Consider the following 12332-nt stretch of genomic DNA (forward strand, 5'->3'; position numbering starts at 1 on the left):
TATGTCAACTGGACACAGGCTGGAATCATTTGGGAAAAAGAAAGCACAACTGAGAAAATGCCCCATCAGAAGGGCCTGTGGCCAGGCCTAGTGCGTCTTCCTGGTAGAAGAGTGGTGTGGGGCACTCTGCACCAGTGCTTACCTCTAGGTTCCTGCCTTGCTTGAGTTCCTGCCCTGACTTCTTCTGACGGACTCTGAAGTAAAGGTGTAAGCAAAATAAACCCTTCCTCTCCAAGTTGCTCATGGTCATGGTATTTATTACAAACCCTAAGACACCCAATGAAGGTGCCGGGAATCCAACTCAGGCCTCTATAAGAGCAAAGGCTCTAGTCCAGCACAGGAAGCAGAGGCGGGCAGTTTGGGGCAGTCTGGTCTACAGACAGAGTTTCAGGATAGCCAGGGCTACATGGAGAAACTCTGTCTTGAAAAACAAACCAAACAAATAAACAAACAAAAGGGCAAGTGTTGTTCTTCATTGCTAAGTCCCCATCTCTCCAGCCCCAGGAACCCATCTTAGTTTTTTTCCCCCTAGATTGGCTTCATGTCAATGTTTTGCCTCCATGTGTGTATATCACATGTGTTAGAAGCGTTTGAGCCACCATGTGGGTGAGAGGACCTGATGCACAATCCTCTGCACGAATAGGAAGTGCTTTCCTTAACCTCTACCTCTACAGCCCCAGTATCTCTTCTAAAAAACACAAGATGGCTGGCCTACAGACTCCAGTCCTATATTCAAATGTAGTTTTCCCCTGCGAAGCAGCAGATTCCCATAAAGCCAGATCTGAACATGCCCAGCCCTTCGAAGTCCCAAGTATCCGTAACAATGGTTTTTTTAGACCTGAGGGAACATGTTATCAATACATTCCAGGCTACTCATATCAACTGGTTTAATCAATAGTTCTGAAAAAAAAAAAATCAAGGAAACTGAACTAAACCCATTTTTTACTTCCCACATGATTCCTAACTGCAGAAGGTCAGAACAAACATTAACTATTAAACAGTTCTGTGAAAGTTTAAAATCATGCTACATTCCTATTTTAAGAAACATGATTCTGACCAAGCTAAAAAGGCATTGGAATATTTAATCTGTTAGGTAACCACATCTTATGTAAGATTCAATTATTATTGTGGTTGTTGGTGTTTCATTTTTACTGAGAAAAGAATATCATACAGGCCAGGTTGACCTCAAACTCAATGTACAGTAAAGGATGACCTGACCCTCTTGCGCCCACCTCCCAGGTGCTTGGATTACAAACGTATGACACCACACCCAGCCCATATGGTGTCAAAGATCGATCCCAGAGTCTTATGCTAGGCAAGCACGCTATTAACTAAGGTACCACTCCAGCCCTGTTGGCTTGGTTTTTGCCCTTAGTTAGTTTTAGTTCTAACAATGATTAAAGCAGTTTCAGATAATAATCACTTTTGCATATGTAGTTTGTTCAATGTTAATATGCAGATACAGGACAAACTTAATTCCTGTTTTGGAATTCCTAGTCTTTCTAGATGTCTAGAAGTGCATAATGTATATTAAAGGTAGAATTAACGCATTCTATAGATATCTAGCTAGCAACTGTTGAAACTGAATGCATAAATAGTGACTTGTTTAATGCTACTCTCTCAGATGTGAATGTGTGTATATGGAAGAGTTTATTCAATATGGGAGAGAGAAGGAAAAAGAGAGAAATCAATACAAACTAAGCCTCATGCAGTAAAAAATACTTGGGACTTGTCTCAGTTAGGGTTTCCATTGCTGTAATAAAACACAAACTCAACTTGGGGAGGAAAGGATTTATTTCATCTTACAGCTTATGGTCCATTATCCAGAGGAAGTGAGGGCAGGAGCTCAAGGCAGGAACTCTGAGGAAAAGAGCTGGTTGCTGCTGAGGCCGTGGAGGACTGCTGCTTACTGGCCTGCTCTAATGGCTTGCTCAGGTGGCTCTCCTGTAGCACCCAAACCACCTACCTGCCCAGCAAGGACACCGCCTACACAGTGAGCTCACAAATCAATCATCAATCAAAAGCATGCACCACAGGCTTGCCCCTGGCCGATCTGGTAGGGTCGTTTTCTCAACTGAGGTTCCTTCTCGAATTTCTCTCGCCTACGTCAAGTTAAAAACCTAACCAGCACCGTACGTACCTTTTGAAGCACTTCAGTATTTAATTTCCTGATTCAATATGATTATATGAAATGAATGGTTTTGGGGTGTACGTGTGTCAAAGCAACAACAGTATCAGATACACCAAGAGTTAAGTGGAAATCTGAATAGTTTGTATAAAACAGATCTTAGAAAGGAAGCTATGCCCGTCGGCTGAATGATTAGAATCACTTCGTTTGCTGACTCTCACTAACCTACACACATTAGTAAACTAACCACACCACCTGCACCTCTGCAAACCACATCTAAACCCTGAAAAGCTGTTTCGAATGTCAACACCATTCATACTTCCTCAAAAAACAACCTTACTATCAGGGTGTGGTGTCAATACTCAAGGTAATCCTAAGGGGGCAGAGGCCAAAAAATTTCAGTTCCAGACCATTCTGGGCTACAGAGTAAGATATTGTCTTGCAGGGGAGACCACACACAACATATACATAACTTTACCCATCCTCAGAATTAAAGAAGTACATCAAATTTTTAGAATTAAAATGTGATTTCTACATCACTGGCTTTAATTAAAGACTGCAATGTTTAGAATCATAAACACCCTCATAAATCTCACTCCCGACCTGAAATATCCTTTCCTCTCTGGAGCCTGTTGAATCTACTCATGACTCCCAGCTTGTTTGCTTGCGTTTTGCAAAGGAGACACACCGGTTCCGTTAGCCATCTAGTACCTATCTCGATTAAGATTTCAACCCATTTGTGACAAACACAAAATCTCTCTGAAATTACTGAGCCGTAATGCATACAGCATACGGCTTTTAGCTCTGCTCTTGGTCTTTGGAGTTTAACAATGTTAGGCCTAAAATCATGGTCAAAACAACAGTAGTTTCAGGTGAGCCAAAATATTTATTTCAAGATGGGTGTTCATAAAACAAACGCGACTCATCTACCAAATACCTTGAACCAGGAACTGAATTACAAAAACGAAGTGTTTTAGGGAGAGGTCTGAACGAAAAAAACAAGAGAGGAAAGGCAAACCCCATCTCCAGGAAGTTCCACGACCACCTCATTACTACCATCCGTGAACAGAACTGGCTTTTTCTCTTGGGGAAAACGTTGTCAGTGTTTAAATGAGCCGACAAACGGAACCCAGATGCACCTTTCCACAATCTCTGCAGTGACCAGCGCATGGGGCCAGCACTAGCACAATGCTGACCCGGGAGAACCCCGAGGCCCACCGGCCAGCTCAGAACCGAGCGGCCACTTCCACAGAGAACCCGGCGTCCGTCCGGGCCATCCTGGGAAGCGACGATGCAGTGTCCTCGCCCCCGCACTCGGAGGCAAGCACCTAGACCCCGGGCACCCGGTGCCGCAGCGACCTCGCCGCGCCCTCCTCAGTGCAGTGGAAGCGCCCCAGGGGCCCCGCGCCCTGCCCAGCCCTGCCCTGCCCGCCCAGCACCGCCGCCCCGGTCCTACGCCCGCTGCGGGCCCGGAGACCTCGCCGCACTCCCGGGCCTCACCTCCGCGGAGAATCGGGAAAAGCGCACAGCTTCCCGGGTCCGAGTGCGGCCGCCGCCTCGCCTGCGGCTCGCGCTGGGCTCCGCCCCCTGGCTGCCGCGCACCCCCGCCGCCTGCAGCAGCCCTCGTCCTCTCCCGCCCTCAACCCTCACCCCTCTACTCGCCCCCGCCGCCAAGCTGGGTGCGGCCTGCAGCGCTGCGGCCCAACAATGCGCAGCCCCATTGGTCTGAACGCCCTACTGCCGTCCAGCATTACTCCCTATTATTGGTCAATCTCCAGCAAGGGGCAGGCCCGGAGAAGGGCGGGTCCTCGGAGGTGGAGAGAAGGGTAGACTCTGGCCTCAGGCTGAAGGCCGCGTCACTGTGAGATTAGCGGTTGCTTTGACCGCTGCAAGGTACAGGACCCAGGGCTGGTGCACCTTCTCACAGGAACGCTGGTTCTCCCACCGAGACTGTCAACCCCTCAAACTGACTGCAAACGGACCTGGTCTAGGTGCGCTGCTGGCGAGAATATCCTTAGACAGTTTGGAGACTGAGCTGTCAATCAGGGTGGAGTCGGGACTGCGACGTCTGTGTGGCTCTGATAAAGCTCCACAGACAGGAATGGCCCGCCGGATGAGAGTGGATTAACAAACACCGAGGTCTCTTCACAGTCAGGGAATGAGGCTAGGTGAGGCCTTGGCAGAACCAGTCCACCTGGCAGCGGCTTGGTAAACTAACGTAAGGAGCCAAATCAGTACTGTCTCCCCCGTCATCTGAATCCTAAAAGATCCAAAGGAAACAAAGGGATCCAGCTCCTTGTTTCCTTCAAACCATTAAAGGTTGCAGCCTCGAGCCTGGCAAGTGACAGAAGTGTGGTAACCAAGCCTCTCCTCACGGCAGGAGCCCTGACTTTGACGCCATAGGGTCAGCGAGGTTGTGGATTCCAGTCAGTACCCTTTGTCTTAGGAACATTCGCCCTACACGTTGACTGTTCTCAGATGACTTTTCTGACAAAGCCTCTCAAGTCTCTACCATCACTTCAGTTTCCTCAGCACCCAGCAACAAGTCTGACCCATAAGAGATGCCAGTGAAGGCTTGTTGAAAGGAATGAGGGAAGGAGAGGTGGCTGATTGAAAGGTACCCGTACATGCAGATAGAAAAACGAAACATAAATCAGACATGAATAGATAAAAATTCATGATGTCTGAGATGACAAAACACTGAATGGGATTAGGAGACAACTAGCAAAAGAAGTGATTTCTTAACTCGAAGCCATTGGGGCAAATGCACAGGGCGAAGAAACTGGGAAAGATTGAACAGCATATCAGGGAGCTGTAGGACTTCATAGGCCTAATGTATGTGCCATTGGAGTCCCAGAAAATGGAGATGGGGGTGCAAGGGCAGAAATATTTGAAGATTCAAAGTCAGAAATTCAAGGAGCTCAAGCAGGCTCAGTAGGTGTGGGAGCTTGTTGCTCAAACATGAGGACTGAGTTTCAATCCCCAGCGGGGCATGAGAGTGCATCCCTGTAACACCCCTCCCCTGCACCTCCACCCTCACCCCCCCACCCCACCCCACCCCCGCTATTGAGGGTGGAGACAGGGATTACTGGGGCCTGCTGGCTGCTGGCTGCTGGCTGCCACACCAGCTCAGGTTCAGTGGGAGACCCTGTCTCAAGGGAATAAAGACAGAGATTGAAAACCACCCAATGGGCTGGAGAGATGATGGCTCAGTGGTTAAGAGCACTGACTGTTCTTCCAGAGGTCCTGAGTTCAAATCCCAGCAACCACATGGTGGCTCACAACCATCTGTAATGAGATCTGATGCCCTCTTCTGGTGTGCCTGAAGGCAGCTACAGTGTACTCGTATATAATAAATAAATCTTTAAAAAAAAAAAAAAAGAAAGAAAGAAAAAGAAAACCACCTGACGCCCTGGGCTGGCCTCTTCACATTTGCACCCATACATGCACATATGCCACATACATATATCACATTCTGTATGAATACACAAAAAGGAAAAAGGAAACGGTTAAGTCACTTGTAAATGCTACTGAGTCCTGAAGTGGGTTCAACTATAATCCAATGTCTCCTGGTCCATATGTATGTGTAAGTCTGCATGTCACAATCTTGTGGGTATTCACCAGAGAAGACTGCTTGGACATGGGTTTAAGCCAATACAAAGTCTTAATGGCTGGCCGTTTTTAGGGCGCTTTTAAGAAAAAGAATGTTCTGGGTTGACATACTTCAGTTAACAAGAACAGTTAGCCAGAAGCAGAACTTCAGAAGCCAAAAAGCAAGGTTAGTTAGCACATTAGATACCTCCCCGGACCTACAGACTTTGATGGATTGGGTCCTTGTTTTCCTTTTTGGCACAGGTGCCAGTTGTGCTAAGATCCCAGGGCCTACTAAGGTCTGGAACCCTGTTACAACAATGGCAGCTGAGGAAAGAGACCTTTGTCTTGGCTTGTTGGTGTGGGCTAAAAGGAGTCTAGCACTGCTGTGTGCCCACTCAGTAGTTCCAGTGAACAGAATGGGGAGATATCATCCCAGAGGCAGAGTTTCAAGCCATGAACGCGGCCACTCCCACTGTGTGGAAAGGAATGTGGGTTAGATTCAGGGGTAGTAGATGGCTCAGCTAATTAGTCGGGAACCTGAAATGGCTGTCTAGAAGTTAGAGGATGGACTGGTCTGAGGAAGAAGCACAGGGATGGGCTTATGGGAGTTGACAAAAAGGATGAAGATCTTTGGTTGGTTTCTTTGTTCGTAGACAGGGTTTCACTATGTAGCTTCTGCTGCCCTGGAACTCATATGCACACCACACTGGCCTTTGAACTCACAGAGATCTGCCTACCTTTGCCTCTCAAATCCTGGGATTAAAGGCATGTGCCACCATACCCAACCAGACCAGATGAAGATCTGTGCATTATACATTGACCGCCATGTATATGGCTGGAGCCCTTGGCGGTCAGAAGGTGACACCGGATCCCCTAGAATTGGAATTCATGGGGATGAATCACCATGTGGGTTTGGGGAACTAGACCTGGATCCTCTGCAAGTGCAACCAGTACTTAAAACCTCTGAGCCATCTCTCCAGCCCCAAAGATTTACTTTTTATTATTTTTACTTATGTGCATGTGTTTGTACCCATTTGTGTACCATGTACATACTGGTGCCAGTGGAAGCCAGACGAGACTGTCAGATCATCTAGAGCTGGAGATAAGGTAGTTAGGAGCCAACCAACGTGGGTGCTGGAAAAAGAACTTAGGTCATATGGAAGCACAGCAAGAGTTCTTAACTGCTGAGCCATCTCTCCAGCCCTCCAAGTGTATGCACATACTTTAAAAATAAAATAGTTAGGGGTTGGGGATTTAGCTCAGTGGTAGGGCGCTTGCCTAGCAAGCGCAAGGCGCTGGGTTCGGTCCCCAGCTCCGAAAAAAAGAAAAGAAAGAAAACAATAAATAAATAAAATAATTCTTGCTGGGTGTAGTGGCACTCCCAGCACTCTGGAGGCAGAGGTAGGCAAGATCTCTCTAAGTTTGGATCTGGCCTTGTCTACATGGAGAGTTCAAGGCTAGCTAAAGCTACCTGTCTCAAAAAACAAAAACAAAAACAAAAAAAACCTTAAAAATGAAAATCTTTGAAATAATTTGCAAAGCGTCTGATTTGCTGAAATGGAACCATGACATACCTGCCTGGTATCAAAGTTTTTTTATGCAAAGGTATTGTGGCAATAGGCACATGACACTCACTGTTCCTGCCACATACTGCACCATCCAGAAGTCATTGCACTGATGTACTAGAATAACTGCATCAGGACTCAGATGCAGCACAGACCTGGAGACAAAGTGCCTTTTTCCCAGTAAGTTGTGCGCTCTGAACCAAAAACTGTTTCATGAGTTCTCTCCTGGTAATTGTAATTCCCAGGGAACCACTTGGGAAATTCTACTCCATTAAGTTTTCTTAGGTCTAGAAGTCCTGATTACCAAAGAGGTCATGTCTACCAGGGGACACGGTAAAATTGAAGCTGACTGCCACCTATTCATGTGGAACTCATGTAAGTAATTAGTAATCACTGAAAACAGTAACCAAATTGGCTGGAATTACTGTGTAGCAAGTCTAGAACTCTCTCTATAGACCAGGCTGCCCTCGAACTCAGAGATCCACCCTCTACCTCCTGAGTGTTGGGATTAAAGGGCTGCGCCATACACCTGGCTGGTGGTTTTTTTGTTTTTCTAACGTACATTTAATTATTGTATATACATACACATACATGGCGTGGCATGTGTGTGGAGGTCATAGGACATCTTGCAAAAGTCAGTTCTCTACTTCCACCAGGTGGGTTCCAGGGATCAAATTCTGTTCATCAGGCTTGGCAGCAAGTGAGACATCTCACCAGCCCCTTGTCCTTGTAAATACGGCTAATGACTACGTAATATATACAATGTATACTAGCAGGAATGCCTGCCACAGGTCATTCCCCACCCCACAGCACTAAGTATTAAATGCAGGCTTCACCCATGCTAAGCAAGTGCTCCTCCACTACTATGCCACATTCACAGCCTAGAGGCAACTGGGGGGAAGGCAGGCAGCTCTGTTCTACTCCCATGGGAATTAACTATAAACAGGCAAGTTGAGCAAAATACTCAAGAAGGGCAGAGGGATGAGCTAGTTAGAAGAAAAGTGGGAACTGGAGAGATGGCTCAGTGGTTAAGGGCACTGGCTGCTCTAACAGAGGTCCTGAGTTCAATTCCCAGCAACCACATGGTGGCTCTTCTGGTGTGTCTGAAGAGAGTGACAGTGTACTCTCATATATCGAATAACTAAATAAATCTTTTTTTAAAAAAAGAGTTAGAAAAGAAGAGGAAACAAAGAGCCACTTCAAAGAAAGGAATATGGAAGGAGTAGAGAAGAAAGAGATATTGGATATTGCTTATGGCTACGTGAGGACTTGAGTTCAAATCTCCAGAACCCATGGAAAGGAAGCCATATCATCAGCATGTAACTGTAATCTGAGTGTTCCTGCAGCAACACAGGAAGCAAACAGAGGAAGCTCTTCAGAAGTTCATAGTCCAGTACAGGCAGCAGCAAACAAGAGGACCTTGCCTCAGGCTAGAGAGATGGCTTAGCAATTAAGAGCATTTGTCAGGAGAGCCTGGGTCAATTCCAAAGCATACAGATCCCAGAGTATCTCACAACCTCTTTTGGCAGACAAAAAAGCTATACACATACAACAAATCAAGGAAGACCGAGACAGAGACAGAGTCAGAATCAGAGACAGAGACCAAGACCTTGCCTCAAACAAGGTGAAAGGCGGCAAGGACCAACACCCAAGACTGACCACACATTTCACACATACACTCATTCACGTCACTCATGCACGTGCGCGCGCGCACACACACACACACACACACACACACACACACACACACACACACACACGGAATAATATATCATAAAGGATATGAATTAAGGTCCAGTGAGGACTTTGTGATCTCTAGGAAGAAGAATTTGATAAGAGACATTCTAACTAGGAAAAGGGGGAAATAGAATGACTTTTTAAAAATTGCTCAGTCTTAAAGAACAGAAAAAGAGCAGCCAGCTTTGGTGTTGTACTGCTGTAATCCCAGTACCTGTGAGGCACAAGGAAGAGAAACACCAACAAGTTCAAGGCCAGCTTTGTACGCTAAGTCAGAGGCCAGCCTGAGTTATACAGCAATACCCTGTCTCTAAAACCAAAAACAATGGCTAGAGAGATATCTCAACGGTAAGAGTATGACTGTTCTTCCCGTTTTGATTTTCAGCACTACATGGTGGCTCACAACCATTTAAAATCTAGTTCCAGTGGATCCAGTACAGTTTTAGCTCTGTGAGCACCAAGCACATATACAGTGCATAGACATACAGGCAAAACATTCCTACAGCATAAAGTAAAAGAAGCCCCCAGACTGGCAAAAATAAAATCTCTGGCAAGGAAGGGAACAGACCCAAGGGCTTCTCTCAACTGCATTCTTAAGCAGCATTCTTGGAAAGCAGCAAAAGACCCTAGAGAAACGATGCATCGTGGGTAAGATGGCTGCTAACAGCACTATCTGTAACTGTCCCCACATGGAAACTCTCAGGCATCCCTCTACAGAACTGGCTCTGTGAGCAGTGATACAGTCATACAGTGGAACTGTTTCAACAATGAGCTTGAACAAAGTTAGCTATGTGTGGCAATATGAAAAAATCTGATAATGAGCCAAAGGGGTGAGATGCCAGAGATTGCATCTGTATGATTCTGTTGCTACAAAACACGAAAACAGGAAAATGCTGGAATGGGTGAAGAACTGGGTGGTGAAGATTACAAGAACACGAGATTCACCAAAGCCAGGGCTGAGGAGGGAAGGGCTGCGGAGGGGAGGACTGTGACAGAGAAAGTCTGTGGGTTCGATATGGCTCCTCGGCAACCGTAGACACCCTTTGCAATTCGGCCCCCTGCACATTTATATTCACATTTCTCTGCGTTTTATTTCACAGGAAATGGAGAAGGAAAGGAGTTGCCTGAGTTTAGAGCAGCTCAGGACACATGAGGGAGGCAGCTCTCAGGCAGTGCAAGGACAGCTGCCAGGAAGCCGAATGCCTCTGTGCAGATGAGTCAGAGGTCTGCCCTGCCTCTCCAGTCTCCCTCCAGGGAGAGACAGGAAAGTGGTTTGAAGGGGATCACCACCTGCACATACTTTTGTGGTTCAGTGTTGTGGCGCTGGCAAAGGCCACTGCCCCTTCTCCAAGAAAAGGAGGTTTCCTTAAGGACTCCATAGCCGGTCTTAACCAGGCGGAGGGAACAGAAGGTGCAGGTGGATGCTTGCAGGATGGTTCAAGGGGTTCAGTGAGGTTCATATCTGTGTTGGTTCAGGTCCTAGATCTACTCTGTGGGCCCTTGCATTGTCTAGTCATCCCCCCAGGGCTTGTATCAAAGCCTCTTCTCTATTAGGTTGACCTGTATTGGGAATGAAGCTGTGTCTGGGGGGAGGGGGGTCCGGTTGATAAGGGGCACACACAGAAACACGACCCAGAGTGGGAGCAACTGGCCCTGGCTTGTAGCTCAGTGGTAGAGCACTTGCCTCTAACATTAGCAAGACGCTGGAGTTCCATCTCTAGCTGTGTAAACAATATATGAAAATCCTTTTACCAATAAAAAAATCTAAAAAGAGGGAAACAATCTCAAAGAGCAAAAAGGTTCTCCACACTTCCAGACCAGGAAACACAGAACTGTGTTCCTCCCTGGGCCTTGACTCCAGGATGCTTCTCTTTCCTCAGACTCCAAACAGAAGCCATCTATGAACATATCATAAAGGCAGAAAAGTCAGGGAACCCTCTCGGGGCTTCAATTTCTCTCTCAGTCCCTCAGAAGTAGGGCAGGACCTCGAGCTCCTGTTGCCCACCCCAAACCCTGCCTCACACACTGGGATCCAGAAGGCAAATTTGCTCCCCCACAGCTATGGCTCTTGGGGTGGCTTGAGGGCACCTGAGAGCTATGGGAGGTTAGCAGAGCTGACCAGATACCCCCAATGATTAGTGGAGTGTCAGGGAGTCAGACTGGAGCCATAGGTTCGACTCGGAGCAGCGAAGCAGTGATGGATTCACGTGACCGTAAGTAGCAAAGCTGAGACTCAAACTCAGGCTTCTCCGCTCTCTCACTTAAAAATGGGTCTACTTGGGGGCTGGAGAGGTGGCTCAGTGGTTAAGAGACTGACTGCTCTTCTAGAGGTCCTGAGTTCAATTCCCAGCAACCACATGGTGGCTCACAACCATCTGTAATGGGATCTGATGCCCTCTTCTGGTGTGTCAGAAGACAGTACAGCGTACTTATACATAATGAATAAATAAATTAAAAAAAATGGGTCTATTTCTCCAGCTCAGTAACATAAATGCCTGAAGTGTTCACTACACAGTAACCACCACACTAGGAGTTCCTCTCTCATGCTGTAGGACCAAGGACTGGTCCTTCCATTACCCCTGTACACAATCTTGCAAATAAGGCCCTCAACTTGGGTCAGTTCACAGAGATGGACAGCTGTACCAGCTGGTCCAGAGGTAAGACAAGGCTGTGTGAAACCCCTAGGTGGGCCCTGAACCTCACAGTTTAGTCAACTGTTTAGTCAGCCTGAAGGATCCAGCTCTGACCCAAAGAATCCTTAATCTTCTAGCCCTTGAAACACATCAGCCTCTGAGCTGGTCTCCAAAGCAAGAGATCTGCAGCACCGTGCATACTCACAGATTCCTAGGCACGGGACTTCTGTTTTGTATTTTACAGAAATGGACACTGGCCATTTCCATGGCCCCAGTCCCTGGTAGAGTTTAGAAAGGGAGGAAAAAAATGATTGGCCCCCAAGGGATTGTTCAAAACAGCAAAAATTCCATATGCCCTAAACCTGACCACGGCATCCTGACCCCTCTCCCACAGTAGGCTGAAAGGAAACATCTGCAGAGATGGACTCTGGTTCCTGGAAACAGATGCCCAGTGGAATCCAGTGTCTGTCATTCACTGCACCCTGTGATGCCTGGGGGACATAGTCTCCCACATTCACAAATTTGAAGCTTCCAAAATACAGGAGTTGTGGAGGGGGCCTCCCAAACAAAAGCCCCTCTTACTAGACAGCAGTCCCTGGCTACTGAGCACAAGCCCCAGTCCTTGCTCTAGGTTCTATGTAAATGCCTCTCCTCCAGGGCTGGAGAGATGGCTCA

The 12332-nt window shown here is 47.1% G+C and overlaps 1 protein-coding gene across 15 annotated transcripts in view; it reads right to left on the minus strand.

Moving 5' to 3' along the window:
• The window catches only part of Add1 (adducin 1), a 57830-nt gene extending 54033 nt beyond the window's left edge, over positions 1 to 3797 (minus strand). For 4 of the 15 annotated variants that reach the window (XM_032916986.1, XM_032916992.1, XM_032916993.1 and 1 more), the window contains exon 1: positions 3629 to 3797. The gene's annotated coding sequence lies outside the window, so the exon portion shown is untranslated. The remainder of the gene's footprint in view (positions 1 to 3628) is intronic. The other 11 variants (XM_032916987.1, XM_032916999.1, XM_032916996.1 and 8 more) reach the window with 4 other exon arrangements.
• Between the last annotated feature and the right edge of the window lie 8535 nt (positions 3798 to 12332).

This window comes from Rattus rattus, chromosome 11, assembly GCF_011064425.1.
Source record: "Rattus rattus isolate New Zealand chromosome 11, Rrattus_CSIRO_v1, whole genome shotgun sequence".
Taxonomy (NCBI): Eukaryota; Metazoa; Chordata; class Mammalia; order Rodentia; family Muridae; genus Rattus; species Rattus rattus.